General features: G+C 45.1%; 1 protein-coding gene across 7 annotated transcripts in view; it reads left to right on the forward strand.

Annotated features, from left to right (window-relative positions):
* LOC105689124 (stress-activated protein kinase JNK) overlaps positions 1–16,553 on the forward strand; it is a 90,633-nt gene that overhangs the window by 45,412 nt on the left and 28,668 nt on the right. The window contains exon 1 of one of the 7 annotated variants that reach the window (XM_025746546.2): positions 8,076–8,455. The exons of 5 other annotated variants lie outside the window; for them this stretch is intronic. The gene's annotated coding sequence lies outside the window, so the exon portion shown is untranslated. Of the gene's footprint in view, positions 1–8,075; positions 8,456–16,553 lie in introns of those variants that run through there. One more of the 7 variants, XM_048651139.1, reaches the window with a different exon arrangement.

Raw genomic sequence — 16,553 nt, forward strand, 5'->3', positions numbered from 1 at the left:
AGGTAAAGGATTAATTTGGCTCCGAGATAAATTGCTACCTCTATCGGAGCACTTTCTTCTACGTGCCGTACCGAAACTGCATTATCTCACGTCACTTTTCTCAACAACGTGCCCGGCAAGATCTCTCGTATAAATCCGGTCATTTGTAGACAGAATTAATTCGATCGACGATAAAAATCCGCGTTTCGTAGATCGGTGTTACCTTCGTTTGTTCACTTATTGTTATTCTTTTTTTTCTCGTCTTTTACCCCTCGACTGTCCGGCGATATAGTTTCGTGCGTTGCGGGATTTTTCCACGAACGGCGAACAAATGTAGGGTGATAACGCAGCACGGCGTCGGGAAGACGCTGCTTTTGAGGCATGCGGTCGTAAGCCGTATATAGGACCCCGTGAGCAGTAACAGTTGGAAGCCCCGTGGCTGTGCGGTGCAATACGGAGGGAGTAAAATCGAGAGAAAGATTAGTTCATTCGTTCCATTAGGCGCGCGACTCGGTCGCCCCATGGGCGCCGTTGGATACATTTTCATTCATTTTTGCTCCGAGACTTTCTCGTTTCTCTTTTTTATCGTTTTTGTTTGTTTCTTTTTTTTTTGTTTTTCGTGACCGGTCCTCTATCCCCGCATCCAGACAACCCGTTGATGTCCCATTACGAAGAACTCACTTAAGGGAACTTTGACTCCTTTGTATTTGATTTACGACGGGCGCCAGACAACCACCCCATTCAATGCGGGTGTAGTCTCTCCGAATCGATACGTGAAGACAGAAAAAAAAATTAAATCCGAATGAAATAAAAAATAGATTGTTAGTTTGCGCTTTTCGAAGATGGTTTTTTAAAAAAAAATGACGATCATCGGTCCGGTCATTCTAGAATTTAGAATTCAGCAACGTCACGCGGCGTAATTTGATGATGAAAAATTGCCTGGCTTCCGACATTCGAAAGTCGTGACGCTGGATGACGGTAATAATTCTTCGTGTTTTATTTTACGACGTCACGGTATCTCGCTATTTTTTTTTATGTTTTGAATTCGCTGCAGTTTCGAGGGTGATTTCCGTTACCCGTGGCGGCTCTTTGCCATACCCCGGCAGAGATTTTACGATCCGAACTTGCTGCAGGTTCGGAAATAAGTAGAACTACACGCTATAATACTCATAACCTTTGAATGTGTACGAAGTAAGGGATTGCCAAAAGATACATTCGTAGGTAAAGCGTAAGCTCAGCGGCTGTTCTCCGCGAGTCGAGACAATTTGCTACGTAAAATCCTTCGAGGACTTCAGCTACCAGCTACGTCGTGCGTTTTACATATTTCTCGAATTTCTCGAGGTAAATCCCTTGTACAGACAAGACTAGAAAATGTCGAGTTTTTAGCTACACATATACAACACGACTCGGACGAATGAAGTGAAACATGGTCGCGGGTAGCCGCGATGTACGGTACGAGCAAACACACTCCTGTAATACCCCCACTTTCGACTGTTACATTATATTCGTACTTTGACTATCGCCGAGCTTCTGACGAGCGGAGCGAACTACCAAAGTTAGCAATTTTCTTCCTCTCAAAGGATGTGAAATATGAGTATACATACGAATTTCCTAACTGAGGGAATAAAAAGAAACACATATATCTATCCTCGGAACATCTTTCATTATGGCTGTTTATTGATATCCTCGCGGTCTCGTTCCTATCCTTATAGAGCAACGTAATCCTGCGACGAGGATGAAATCTCCGGAATTCGGTTGTTTACGGAAGTGAGCACGGGCGTTCCTAAAATAGACAAACTTTTTTTGACACGTGCGTTTTATACAGCTCTTTCGAAAAATAATCGCCGCGCTTCCGAGACGTGAAAGGTGAAATTGTCGTCGTCGTCGGATCAGATCCAGAAATGCGAGAATCTCGTATCTCGTATTCAATTTGGACCTGGGCGATGACATGTCCGCACGCGTGACGACATCCGCAGCTTGACGTCGCGAACCCGGATATAAAATTTCCCCCTCCTCCCCTCCACCGAGATGACGGAACTGATAATCGAATCCACGCGGTATTGTAGAGGGCTTGGGGATGCGCGACGCGACGAAATGCAATTCCCCCAGGAGGTTTTGGTTACATTGATTGGCTTCGTCAGAGTCCCTATTCGCTGATCCGCAACATCGCCTTTCTCTCTTTCTCTTACTCCGAACACCCAGCTTCCCTTCCCTGCACGAGACGAAACGCGTATCCCACCGCACACGTGGAATTCTTTTTCCGCTGTAAACGAATCGGACCCGAGCGAACTGCGGAAATGCAGTTGGAACGGAAAAGAAATTAGACGAAGAACGGCGAACGTTGCCGGTATATGTATGTATACATGTGATGAGAAAATTTCTAGCGTGTCACATTCTCCAAAGTAGGTACAGAAGAATCTCTTCAATAGTTGAACTCGCGTGAATATTTCAGTCGGTCTCTTACCGCGGTGTGTATACAAAGTATGTCTTGAGATTACTCTTGTGTAACCCGAGCGACCTAAACTTGATGAAAAATTACCGAGCATTCGCGCACGAGGCAGGGGCAAACGAGAGAGGAGTGTAGCGGTAGCGCGTCGGTATATAAAGTTTGGGCAGCTAAAAGATGAGGGGTTAATTTTTAATAACGCGATACTTAAAACTTGCCTAATAACGTTACCCGGAAAACCCCAAGGTTCTATTACACTGTCTAATTTTCATTCACGGTCTCTACTACGTTTCAGGATATCACCACCGTCCTTCAATTTTGCCAATATCGTTCACCGACGAATCTTCCCTCGACGACATCGAAATTTTTTTTTTTTTTTATTCTCAATAACTGCGGAGAAAAGATTCCTCCGGTGATCCATAGAGAACGTCGATCGATGCGCGCGTACGTACGTACCTATACACAAATCTTCAAAGCACGTAATCCCAAAAAGGATCAAGAGCGTCGCGAAACATTTTAATCCGCTTCGATGCACCCGGCCATCGCAAAGCTTTCGAAAAGTTTCGGTATAAGCCAACTCGAGCACGTTTTTATGCATCTATTCCAGTGACACACGCGGATAGACGGGGATCCGAGCGTTTAACGCGAAACTAGAGTTTCAATAAATAAAAAAAAAAAAAAGATAAAAAAAAAAAGACTCCACGAACCTGAGGAGAGCTTCGGTTGAATATAATCGTTCCATCCGTATCGTTCTGGATACGCAAACTCTATGAAGTGTGCTCTTCGGACATATTTTTGAAAAATTTTCACATGGCTTTCTGTGGCGTCCTCAACTATCCCAAGGTTGTATTTCACGATTGCCTCTATATTGATAACTCGGCCCCTGTTGTTTGGTCTACCAAAACCATTCGCATCATGGGCGTGCCCTTCAGGGCGTGGAAAAGGGAGCGGCGAGTGAGGAGTGAATCCCGGAGGGAAAATACAGACGATTTTATTCTCTGTTATACAAGGGAATAATTTTGCACGGAGTTACCGTTACGACGAATTGCTTTTAAAATCTTATTACGCGATCATCACGATTCGTCGGAGGAGAAGGCACAGAGAAACCATAAGTCAAAAATGAACAAAAAAACAAAAAAAAGGAAAAGGAAAAGAAAACGTACGCGATGCGTTGACTCATTCTTTTAGCGGTGGATAATCTTTCTTATACAGCTGTATGCCTCCGTGCATAAAGAAAAAACATCAAAAAAGAAAAAAAAAAGGAAGAAAAAGTTACATGCAAGTGGACTTTTACGATCAGTCGAAGTGCGTGCGGAGATCTTCTTTAATCTGGGGTAATCGGTGAAGAGAACTTGCAGCATGAGATAAAACCGTTAAAAGCCGCCTCATTTCTCGGTCGGAAAAATTGATATTATATTTTACTTCTTTTTTCACCCCCTCACTCTCTCTCTCTCTCTTGCCCCCGTACATTTTACGAGCGGACTTTCGGAGAGGGTTATCGTCGAGAAAGCAATAGAAGTATGAAGCGGGCGAATGTAGTATGAGAGTAAAATTTTATGGATGGGAAACGACGACGACGACGACGAGAGAGCGATGAATCCAGAAGTCATGAAACCGAGGACTCCGCCTCCCCCGCCGATCCGCTATGCAGCTTGGATCTGCTTCTTGCTCTCCTATCGTCTATCTTCCTCTGTTTATGTGACACTCGAAACTCTCCAAACGTTTCACGCTTTAAACAAGGTGATTTACGCGCGAGCGAGCGCGCGCGCGCGCGTTCGACCCACGGTGAGTCGGTTTCTGTTTTCTCTCCTTATTCTTTCACCCAGGGATCCGACCATGTTTGATATTTGGGGGTGTCGCGGTCCAGAAACAAAAAATAGCGTAGATTCGAAGCACACATTTGACGGGAGGTATCATCGGAGGTAGGAAGAGAACGCGGTTTTCTTCTGTAGCGGGTCGTTGAGCCAAATGATCCTTTGGGAGATCCGTAGGCGAAGCAGATTTGCGCAGTCTGCTGCGATATCCTCGGAGATTCTTTTGATTTTTTTTTTTCACCCAGCTTCTTTCCTCGGTCGTCGCTGCTTCCTTTTCTCTCGGCGTAAGAAGGAGCGGAAAGGGGAATCGTGCATGGAAAGAGGAGTCGGTTGCATAGCTTTTCCAAGATGGCGTTTGGGTCGGTTCCTTCGAGATACCCGCGTACACGCGGAATGGAAAGAGAAAGCGAGGGTGCCGTGAGTTATGGCCAACCGAGGGAAGAGGGATAACTACTTATTTGCATCCCCATTTGTATGCCCGCGCAGGGGTTTGATGAGAAACTATGATTTATGCGAGCCTGCACCTCCGCAGTCTTCCCATAATGTAACGCGTCCTGCGGATATCACGTGCCCTTATATTCCTCCCCTAGCCCATTATTAGTCGTTAAACTATATTAACTAGGTTTTCACACTTCGGTTACCATTTTATCTACGTTCATACGCTTCGAGGAATCCCCGGAATTCACGGTGGCGCGAAAGGCCCCCGCCGCCAACTTTACGTTTTTCGTCGTCGTACAGGTAGAGAAGGTCGTCAATTCGTATCTTACAAGTTCAAGTATCGCCACTCAAGTATTACGTGTGTAGCGAAGTACGTCAAGTTTCGACTCGGCAATTGAAATTTTCCTACAAATACGGGGAACGTTTCGAAGCAAAGGTATAATTTGATTTTCGCATGTACATCTGGATGTATTTCACTTTGGGACCCGTGAGTAGAATCCCGATTGAGCGAGAGAGCTGCTGCTTCGGCCAACGACTCGCTGCTCGACGGAGTCTGGTTTCTCGGTTTAGTTTCTCCGTCTCTTTCGCTCCGTCTATTTCTCGCTCCCTCCCTAGTTTCCCATAAGCTATCTCGACTACTTACATTAATACCTCTCCTACCTATACCGCGCGCCGCACTATCCCTCAGACGTGATTCCATTGACTTTCGTATTCCACACCGATAGCGTCGCCGCTCCCGGACCATATTCCGCACTCCTCGTTTCGCCGGTATCTGCAACCGTTTGAAAACTTCGCCGGACGATTCTCGTGCGGTTACCGGATTCCTTCGTTTAAACATCCAGGCGACTCTCGTCGCTCGGACTTATACACGACACACTCGGTTCCGGGGGATCGTTAAAACTCTGCCCCTATCCGAGGAAAGAATATAATATAGCGGTCGACGTTACGGTGTATTTTTGGCGCCGCAGGTTTGCAACTCGGACGGCGATCGTTTCTCGTCGTTATTAAAATAGCGTCGTTAATTGCTCCGCATTTCGAGTGAGAACAGGGTAGACGCATTTTCCTTCGCTCTGCGCCACGATCGTGCGGAATTCATTAATTCTTGAAGCACGAGAAAGAAAACTGCGAATATGAAAAAAAGATCATCGGGGTGCAGCCGCGTGACCTTCGGAAGCGCGTTGGTCCAGGTTTTAGGTTTCGGGCGCGAGTCCCCCGAGGAACGAAGTTGTACACATTTTCCCTTTTAGTCAAAAACCGAACAATGTTTCAACGGTGGTACGACCTCTGTCGCGGGGGGAGAAGGGGGGCAACGGTTTTCAAAATTTACAAAGTTTCCGGTCGTTCGGACGATTGGCCTGTTCGAGTGTGGGTTGAAAGTGGACGGGTGCGGTATTATCCTCCTACGAGTTTGTTGCTCCCCAGGGAATAACCACGAGACCATCACCGGGACCTTGGGGCGCATACGTCGCGCGCACCCCAACACGTTTCTCATTAACCGCTCCTCGCGCTGCAGGGTCTGAAAACCTGAGGGGGAATGAAACCGGGACCCGAATAAGGACGCTCCGGGGCTTTTTCAGCTTCTCTCCGCAAAATACCTTTTTGTCTGACTAAATTCCGGAATTTCTTTGTTCCCGAAAAAAAAAAAAAAAAAAGGAAATTTCCCACGAAACAATTCTACGGAGATTAACGAACGTCGATCACAAATTTCTTCTCACCCGATATACGTATACTTATATATATATGTATTATTTTATATCCTCAAAAACAGGACTCCGATTCGGGGATAAGAAAGGTGAGAAAAAAATAAGGAAAAAAAAAAAAAAAAAAATGGGAAAACGGTGGCTATACGGAGATTAGAGGGTAAAGGAAAAGCTGCGTATAATATAGGCGGCGAAGTGCCCAGAGGAATTTTAGGGGTTCGCTGGTTGGATCGTTTGTGAAATTTCATGCGTGAAAATGTAGGGTTACACAGGGTGAACTCCGGCATTATGTAAAGAGTTGTTTAATTTTTAGCTCCGTTGGTTTTCGAGTGAAACGCGAGGTGTTCGCGGTACTACCTGTTCCGCAAAGCGGACGAGCGAAAAAATTTCGATCGCGATGCGAGGGGGGGGGGGGGGGAATCGTGACGATCCACGGAGGGCTGCGAGATCTCGCGCGCGATCGAAATCAGGTGAAAAATTATCCTTCGGCCGCAATTATCATAATTTTCCCGGCGCCGAGCCGTACAACGGCCAACGAACCGCGGAGTCTTTTGGCCCGACGAACCGGCTCGTTCAACGAGTTACCCCGAAATTCTCGCTGTGGAGCTTAACCCCCCCCCCGTAATTAACTACTCAATTAAAATCCCGGATTTATGCTAATTATCTCTGCGCGCCGGTTGAACCGTCGCCCGTAACGCTCGCACGGCGTATTCGGTTCAACGTGAATTTAAGGGACGATTATGTAAACGTGAATTATTCACGTACTCCGAAAAAACTGCACCGGATTCATTCCCGTTGCTGTTCGTTCGAGCGTCTTTCGAAAAAAGTCACACCGCTCCAGCTCGGCTCGGCATCGGGGTGCAGGCGGTCGGTTCAGTCGGTTTTCTGGCTTACTGGTTATTCATACCGTATGCCAAAGCGCCTCGTCTGATGTAATAATATATTCATGCGTGATAATTATTCGCGGTGTGAGAAACCAGCTTATGTTTACCGACTAAAATTAAATTCGACAAATTCACGAGGCTGTATAATAATTTTCGTCCGTCAGTTTTTTTTTTTTTTTCTTTTGCACGATATATATTGTTCTCGTTATAATTCATGCGTCCGACGAACGACCGCGCGTATCGCTGCATTTGGTATTCGACGGGCGACGGGCACATCTGGATTCGACATCGGAGGTGTGCAGGTGTTGTCGAAAGATACGATATCGCCGTGGTTTTATAACTCGAGCACGAGATACGGATTAGCGACGATTCGATCGTTCGATCGGAGTCGCGACGAAATTCGATAGAAAAAAAAAAGGAGGAAGGAAAATCACCTGTAGCTCAAAAGTCCGGTTAAACCCCGCGGTTCGATTGCCATTTTGGCGTAGCAGTCACGTTTCTTCGCGGTTGAATGTTGATTCGTAGCTCATATCCATTGAAAGGAGTCCCGAAACCGCAAGTGAACGAAAACAGAGTTTTAAAGAAATTCGAACGTAGCCGAATAATCGGGATAATTTATTTTATAAATTCATCGACAAACATCGCCTTGCGAATGTCAGGTAAATGGCACCGCTATACTTACACTCCGTTCGTTTGGTATTCGAACAGCGCGCGATGTTGTTCAATCTTTCCGATATCCCGATGGAAACATCACCGTCTGGTTTATGCCCACGCCGACAGGTGTGTGCGGATCACGCGAAATAATATCATTATCACCGTAGTATCTCGTATGCGACCCTCTCGGTACGACGTCGGAATAAACGCGCTCGCGATCGGCGGTATTCAACGCGTTTCCGCATCGGTACGAATTCCGCCGTTGAGAATTGGAATAATCGCGCGAAGTGCAGGTGATACGCGTTATTCCGTTCGTTCATTTTTATTCTTTCTTTCTTTTTTTCTCTTTTATCGATAAAATTTTAGCGAGATCGAAACGGTTTAACGCTCATGTGATCAACGATGTGTATCGTCGTAGTGCGTCACTGCCCACGTAAGCGTAACTAATTTATCTGACGTTCGCGCAATGTGACAAGGTCGGTCATTTACCCCGTTCGCAAACGTAAACAAGAACGACGTAGTATAGCGCACCGTACGGTGGTAAGTAAATATCTCCGCAAGTTCCCGCTTCGCGTATAATTGATATATTTTTATCGATGATGAAACGATCGCCCTCGTATCTGGTATCTGGTGGACGCGCGCGTGAAACGACTGAAATCTTTCGTTTAGAACATTTTTCAGTTTTTCCAAGCGAATTTCGAAACCCGCACCTTCGTGGGAAATTCGTCTAACTGACTTTCCACGGTACTTGGCGGTCGATGGAACTGAAATTTTTTTTTTGGAAAACGAGATGAAACGAAATGAAACGAATGGAGCGAAAGTTTTCGGCAACCCTGATCCCGTTCCTGTGGTCGTGTATGTATATCATAACTTTGGCTTGATGCCACTAGAATCCGAGTAGTACTCTGGAATATCGCGCATAAACGTATAGGTGTAGAATGTACGGGGAGCGCATGTCTCTAAATGGAAGAAGTTAGGTGCGGTGCGCGGGTACGAAGTTGGTGAAAATTTGGGTGGTGGGCAAGAAAGTGTTTTGACGTGTTGTAGTCGGGCGGTGTAGTAAGTCCAGACACTTCGGGGGGGGGTAGACACCGGAGGAACTCTCCATGTAGATTAGTTAACACAAATCTCAGGCTCCCTAGGGGCGACTAGTTCTTAACCACAGACTCCGAGAGGGGGGGATAGACAGAGGAGGGAAGATCTTCGTTTCCAACGGAACAGTGGATCTCATTTTTGAAAAAGGTTTATCGACTGTGCCGATTAAAAAGTTTGCGGAAAACTTCATTACGTGAATTCTATTCACTTCCGTACTTACCGCCTTTGACATCCCGTCCCGAAAAACGAGGAAGAATTTTAAACGAGTTAATTTTCAGAACCCCTGGCACCGAGGGGGTGTGTTTCTATTGATCATGCTGCTGCCGCTGCTGCCGCTGCTGCTGTACATTTTCTTTCAAGCCCTATGTTTTCACTTTATGAACTCCGGCTATGTTTAGTTTTATCTTGTTTATTTTACCTTTCAACTGGTAGCTACCTACTACTCTACGAGTTGGCGTATTTTTACTTGGCGAGCAACATTCACCGATACTACTGTACAACATTTGTTTGTGTAATTTTCTCTCCATTTCTCTTTGCCCAACTTCTGTTCGCAGAGACTGCTCTTATAACGGATTCCGAATACCTTTCCCACCTAATGAAAATTTTCTCCACTTCTTGTTTCATTTGTTCAATTGAATAGAGTGAAATAATAGAAAACTGCTCGGTTAGCGATACGTTGTTAGCAGCAGCGTTAAAAATTGCGCGAGTTAAAAAACGCACCCGCAAATAATTCGCGCGGGTTAAAATTTCAGGCTCGAAAATTGTTTCCACCCAAGTACCCCTTCATATTTTCAACAATAAGAAATGGAATCGATCGAAACGCTTTGAAGGAAGAACGAGAGAAAAAAAGGAGGAAAAGAAAGAGAAAGCTCGGTGCTGAGAACATTTTTAGGAGGTCCTGAAAGCGTATTCAGAAGCTCTTGAGGCACACGTCCTGCCTACCAATAGCTTCTATCCTCTTATAAAGGATACGTGTATAGGTATATACATTCGCCTCTCGACAACGAACTGAATAGAAAATTCAAAAGTAAGTTTATCACGTCGCTGTGCGACGTCGATATTTTTATCAGCCGTCACACATCTCCGCATGATTCGAAAAAATTTGTTGTGATATTTCCACTTTTTTTTCTTTCTCTCTCTTTCTCCTCATTCGCCGTTTCTTAAACTCGCGAAAAAAAATATTCCATCCCTCCGTACCGCGAATTTTCTCCAAAAACTATTTTCCCATCGCTCAACGTGTATTACGCTCGTATTTCATCCCTCGGAGAAGGCGGTGTTTTTTGAAAAAACAAACACCGGAGGGTGAAAAGATGAAGAGGCGGCTATACATACAGAAGGCTGAGTGTGTAGCGGGTTGGCAGTACTTTATACGAAAGAAAATAATCGATTTATTACACTTATAAATATAGATGCAGTAGTTCGCCGCTCCAGGGGCGTCGCGACGCTTCGCGGACGATGCGCGATGTCGTGTCGCGGGGGGGGGGAATACGATGAGAGAATATTTCGGGTTCGCCGGGTCATACCTGACGAGAGAAAATTTACCCCGCATTCTTTCTCATTCCCGCAGACAACGGCGATATCTGGGCTGAGCTTTTTCGATCTCACGTAGACGACGAGGAACCGAGGAGTACGAGGGATCCGAAGGAAGTTGTAGATATTCAAAATGTTCCAAACTCATTTCGGTATAGCGGAAAGCCACTCTTAATTTCTCGGTTCGGTCGATATTCCGTTTCTTGGTCCACCGTCCGAGCGAAGCACCCTCCCCGAGGTACGCCGCGGGACCGGTTGACAAATGAGATTCTACGCCGACATTAAGATGGAACGGAAACCTAATTTCATGTTTCGTAGCTGGTATAAACCAACGCGTAATACAGATAGCCACACCGGCTGTCTCGCTTACAAGCGTTAATGTCCCGGTTGTAATTCATTCTAAATCCAGGGAATCACAAGTTCTGGTTCTACGCTGAAAACGATCGTATAAAGTCAGCGGCCAAGAGTCGTCGCCGCTCCCTACGATCTTCGTATTTCCAACGCGTTTCCGTCGCGATCAGACTTTGAAGTGCAGCCGGCTACGATGAGCAGGAAAATTTTCACCGACCATCTCAGGCCGGTCGTCATTTCGATCAGCCTTCGCCGTTATCACGGACTTTGTATGAAACGATCTTCGTTAAGTCTGGTTAAAATTTCTTTGAAAACACCTCTTAAAATTTGTGAAACGTTCGAATCCGTTGGAGGGTGAAATTTTTTTTTTTTTTTATTTTCGATTCGATGGCGATGGCTACCGACAGCTGCTGATGGGAATCGCTATGAAGTCGGATGAAAGGGACTAATTGGATGCGTGCGTTATTTGACAAATGTTCACGCGACTAATCTTTTAAGTCATTATTGAAACCTGAGAGAACCGCGCAATAATTTCACATCTTAACTGTGTACGAATGATGCAGCTATAAGCCAAGTCTATTTCTCCGCGGTGGAAATATCTATCATTATAACTAGAGACCGATTCATCTGATCCGCGTTTCGCTTCTCGGGGTTTCTATGATTTACCGTTGCTATACTTCGTACATCCGATACATCTATTCATCGTTTATCTGTTCTACGATATCCCGAAGAAGAAAAAAAAAAAAGAAAAAAAACAGATATGGAACCCACTTCGACGGCGGATTTGCATTTCGGGATTCCCTCCGTAGATGTATAGGTATATAATCTGGGTGAACGGGATTTGTTCTCCTCATTGTTAGTTTGTTTTGAAAAATAAAAAAGGGGAACAAAAGGAGAACGAAAAACGAGCCGAGTTAATCTCGTCGCATAAATCGCGTTTCCTATCACCGTATCGTAATTTAATCGCCCAAATCTTCCTCTCCGGTATAGCATAGAGATAGGTATACACAGATATCCGTACTTACACACGTGTATACGTATAGGTATACCTAGAGACCGAATTGCCGTCCTCTACGGTATACACGATACAGACGATTCGACATGCAGGATGTATCTTCGCCTGCGGTTTATCTGTCCCCATGAATTCCCCGGGGCACAGTGTATTAAAATTAACTGGGGTCCTCCCCGAACTATTGTATTCTGTTTTCCCTATATAGATATGGTACACGACTATCTACCAATATGCGAAAATGGCGTCCGCTGTCCCTTCCCTCGTAAACTATGGTTATTTTGTATTTCCGCGTACATCGATTTAATCAGCAGAATCCACGATCCGTGCCTCCTCAAGAGGTACGTACCTACCTCCGTCGAGCGGGACGTTGCGTGGCCTTTTTTTTTTTCTTTCTTTTCTTTTTTCTTTTTTCTTTTTCTCCTTATTCGAGCAGATAAACCTAACCAGGAGATTCGAGGCGCGCGAGTTATACCGTAAAACGGGAGACAGAGGCATCAGCGAGGCACGGCTCCCCGGGGAGCAATCGACTCGCTTCTCCAAAGCTTCCTTCCTACCGACGTCCCCGACATAACCCAATGCCACCGAAAGCACTGATACATTGCACCGCAACGGTTCTCAACCTTGAAAACAAAAAGTAGGGGGTGTGCGGGTAAGGGAGCTTTTCGATTCTCTTTTGAATTTTATTTCTATCGATTTGTCATTAATCACATTCGGGACTTTCTCGCGTTACCCACGCGTAACATGCACCCCGTCGTTACCCCGATCAGATATATTTTCTACCGTTCATTAATCATTATAACTGACGGATTTGATTTTCTTTTTTATCGTTACCAGTTTCCCTGTCACTTTTTTCTGTCACCCGTGGCATGTTACATCACGCCGCGGATTAGGACGTCGATTCAGCTTCGTCATATCGGACGTTGATTTTTCCAGATTTTTCGAATAGTTTGTTTCGGAGCCAGATGATTTACGCGGTATGGAAATAAATTTGTATTTTCCCATTGTGTTCTGAGTCCCTGAAATATTTTCTACCTCGGAAGGTCGCGTCTTGACTATTAATGAGGAATGATGACGGATGGGATGTTTTCCGAGGATAAGGAAGGGGGCGAACCGTCGGACAAGCTGTAGTGCTTTAATTGGAATTATATGCAAATCAAGGAAAATTAATAACCATGTTTAATTAAATGCCGAACGTAAGACGCCGCGGGGGAAAGGACGGGCTGTAGGTAATCTCACTTACCCCTATTTTGAACATTTTTCGCAACAAATTTTTCCAATATTCGAGTTGGGAAAAATTCAAGCAAGTTTTAAATCTTTTTTCGCACACCTTCTGGGTATACTGCACCGCCGGTGCGGCACACTTTCGAAGAACAAAAGGGTAAAAAGAGCCGATAGCCTTTATTGAATTTCGATGGGTTTCCAGATAGAAGCTGCAACATATGCATCGGTCGCAGGTGACTTTAACGTTTTTTTTGTCCCCCACCCCGTAGTATAAGCGGTTTTCGCTCTGCCTCCCATCGGCGAGCGGGAATAGCGTTCCGCGTCATGTATTTACTGTATCGGATTTCGATTATGGAGCACAGAAGTTTGTTAGTACCATTCCGATCGACGGCGTTGCAGGAAGAGCAGATCTCTCTACGCCGATTCTCGAATATACATATAAAAACGTAATCGAGCGAACGGTGCGAAAGAGAAACACGCCCTCCATGTCTTCGATTCTTTTCTATTTCTCGCCAAAACGGAGGGAGCCTTTAACCGATATTCTCCGATCACGTATAAAACCAAGAATGAAAGAGAAAGAGCAGGGGGAAAGGGGGGAGGGGGGGAAAAGAAAGGGAAAGCAATGAACTGCGCGAGGGATAATAGGCGGGGATCACGTATCCCGATCGGTCTGAGAGAATTGGTATCAAAATTCCACCGATCAATGATAATCGATCGCTAATAACTGATCCCTGTTATTACTCCGAAGAGTGGTATAATAAGTAATCTATATCTATCATCTTTTCAGGGATTAGTCCTTTCGCGAAAGGGGTGATTAAACCAACTTTCAATAGCGATCTCCTGTATAACGACCCTCTGCGAATAACATCTTCCCTCTGCAGAGTTTTCGCTTTTATTCGCCGACCGTTTAAAAATCGAAATTCGAATCGCGGGGCAAACTTTATCAGCAACAAATTTTCTCCACCTGAAAAAAAAACAAAAAAAATGAAAAGACCAACGCGACAACCGGGGACTGAATTTTCATCCATACGTTGATCGAAATTCTAGAAATAATCGCAACGATGAATTCGATTCATTAAATAGTTATGTCGACGGTGTCCAATTACTGCTCTCTCGAACTATGCATGTGTACATACCTGGCCCACATATATTACATACACATAGGTATACATACGGTGCTCGGTATACATATACGATATGTAATGTCGAAGGAGAGCGATTCACTGTAGAATAGCTTTACGATTGAATGCAGCTTTACAAATCCTTGCCATCCGTCGTAATGAAAATACCTTCACGACTCCGCGGGAGAGAAGAGAGAACGAAGAACGTTGGGGTTTTCCGCACGAACGTCGTCGTTCAGTTTCTGGAATAGCAACGACGACTCCGATGGCGGCGAATTATACACGCCCTGCGAAACCGAGATGATCCGCTTCAGCGGTAGGTCAGGAGGATTTCAGTCGGCTACCGGACCAGATGAATAGAGGGAATGTAATGAGACCGTAATGTTTTTTTTTTCTTTCCTCACTCACCTTCTCCGTAACTTTCCACTCTACGCGCAAAAATGTCGAAGCATCGAAGACGATTTTTAAAAAACCTCGATACCATAAGTGGGTATTCGATCAAAGATTCATGGTCAATAATTTTTGTAGCTTTGCAACACGCTCTATTCTAAACTATAAGGTTACGAGGTTTCGGAATTGGGTGTTTTCAGGAGCCGAAACAGGGTGGTGGCCCTCCAATTTTCGTACCTAGGGTATTACACCTGTCTGTCCTCGAATCTTTAAGCGCCAATATTTAGTGAAATTCGGGAAAGGAAAGGAGAAAATACACGTGAAACGTCGCGTCGGCTGCGGGCGCGTCGAGTTCTCCCGTTTCGAACGGGGCTATAAAATCGTCGAGAAGGATATCCGCGAAACGGTGTACGGAATCATTTAATTGCCGGCAGCGGGGTCGAAAACGAGACATTCGTGATATATTCCGCAGCCTGCAGCGGCTACGGTTACGCCGCACTCCGACTCTGTGAAATTTCAAATTTATGCGCTGCGACTCGCCTCTGTGTACACCTATACGTCACAACGGATAACCGGAAACTCGTAAACGAGTGTTTGTGTGATATATGCGTCTGGTGACCACGAGTATCATCCTCAACTGCAGCGCAACGCCGAGAACCGGATCGCGCCCCGCGCTATCAAAATCTGCCCACGAATCCGTCCGAACGATTCCCCTCTTCTCTTCATCTCATCTCGTCCTCCACGATTTCTTACTCCTCCTCCGTGATTTTGGAAAAGATTTTTCTCCCCCTACAAGGACACTAACATTTTTTTTAAAAAGCTTCATGCGTGTCCTCCTCTGTACTCCGTTTTCTCGTCTCAAGGGTTTAAACGAAAAAAACGAAAAAAAAAAAAAAAAAAAAGTCTTTGCTATATGCGAATGAAACAACATAGCGCGTAGAGGATGTGGATATTTTAATTTGATCGGCGATAAAATTGCGAATATCCGCTGGTGCTGAAAATGGTAATTTTTACGTCTTCTTCTTCTGTACGTAGAAACGTTCTGACTCCAGATAGACACGCTGGACACCGTTTCCGAGGGATCCTCAGTTTTTTTCCTCCTCCGTATCTGTTTTCTTCCACCTCCATGTTTCATAAAGAACTCTCGGAGTTATCTCTATTACGGTCGCACGTCCGTACGTACTTGTCGTAAATCTTACCTTCCGATTTGTTGAAAACATTAAAAAAAAAAAAAGAGAGTTTCGCTCCGTCGAGTGGTCCCGATATCCGACGAGGATAGTCGGTAATAAAAAGACAAAAGGAATGACGGAATTTCGAACACCTCGCTATTTATTGTCAGTCGGGCAACGAGTGCAACTGACGGAAGTGCGCACCTTTGTACGTAGCTGCGTATTACACATCTCCCCGCGGTAGACGTACGCGTATACTGTACATGTATTCGGCACGTCTGCATTATTAACGCAGCCCGTGCCGTGCTTTTCTATACACACAGTCGCGGTACCTACCGGCGGATCAAAAACCCTCATATACACTAAGCACAACAATTAGCGGGCCACCCTGTTTTTGCTCCGAAAAACGTCCGATTTCGGAAAATCATAACCGCTCGAAAAATTGAGGTAGAGAGTTGTAAAAAATAGTATTTTGAAGCGTGAAGCTTCACCTTTCAGATGCCACAAGTCGATTTGAATTGCGTTTTTGCGTTCACTAGTTGTACTCTCCTGATTCAATTCATGTCGAAAACGTCAAGTGAACTTTTGACTTTGAGAAGGTGCACCGAGTGTCTCAGTCGGTAGATTTCAATTTTTTTGATGTCATTTCGAAGGTTGAAGTGTTCCCTTGAAAACACGTCCCTTAAATTTTTCGTACGATTTTTTTTGCATGAGTTATGCGACTCTAAAGCAGTTATTGTCCATAAATC

Source organism: Athalia rosae, chromosome 2 (genome assembly GCF_917208135.1).
Source record: "Athalia rosae chromosome 2, iyAthRosa1.1, whole genome shotgun sequence".
Classification (NCBI taxonomy): domain Eukaryota; kingdom Metazoa; phylum Arthropoda; class Insecta; order Hymenoptera; family Athaliidae; genus Athalia; species Athalia rosae.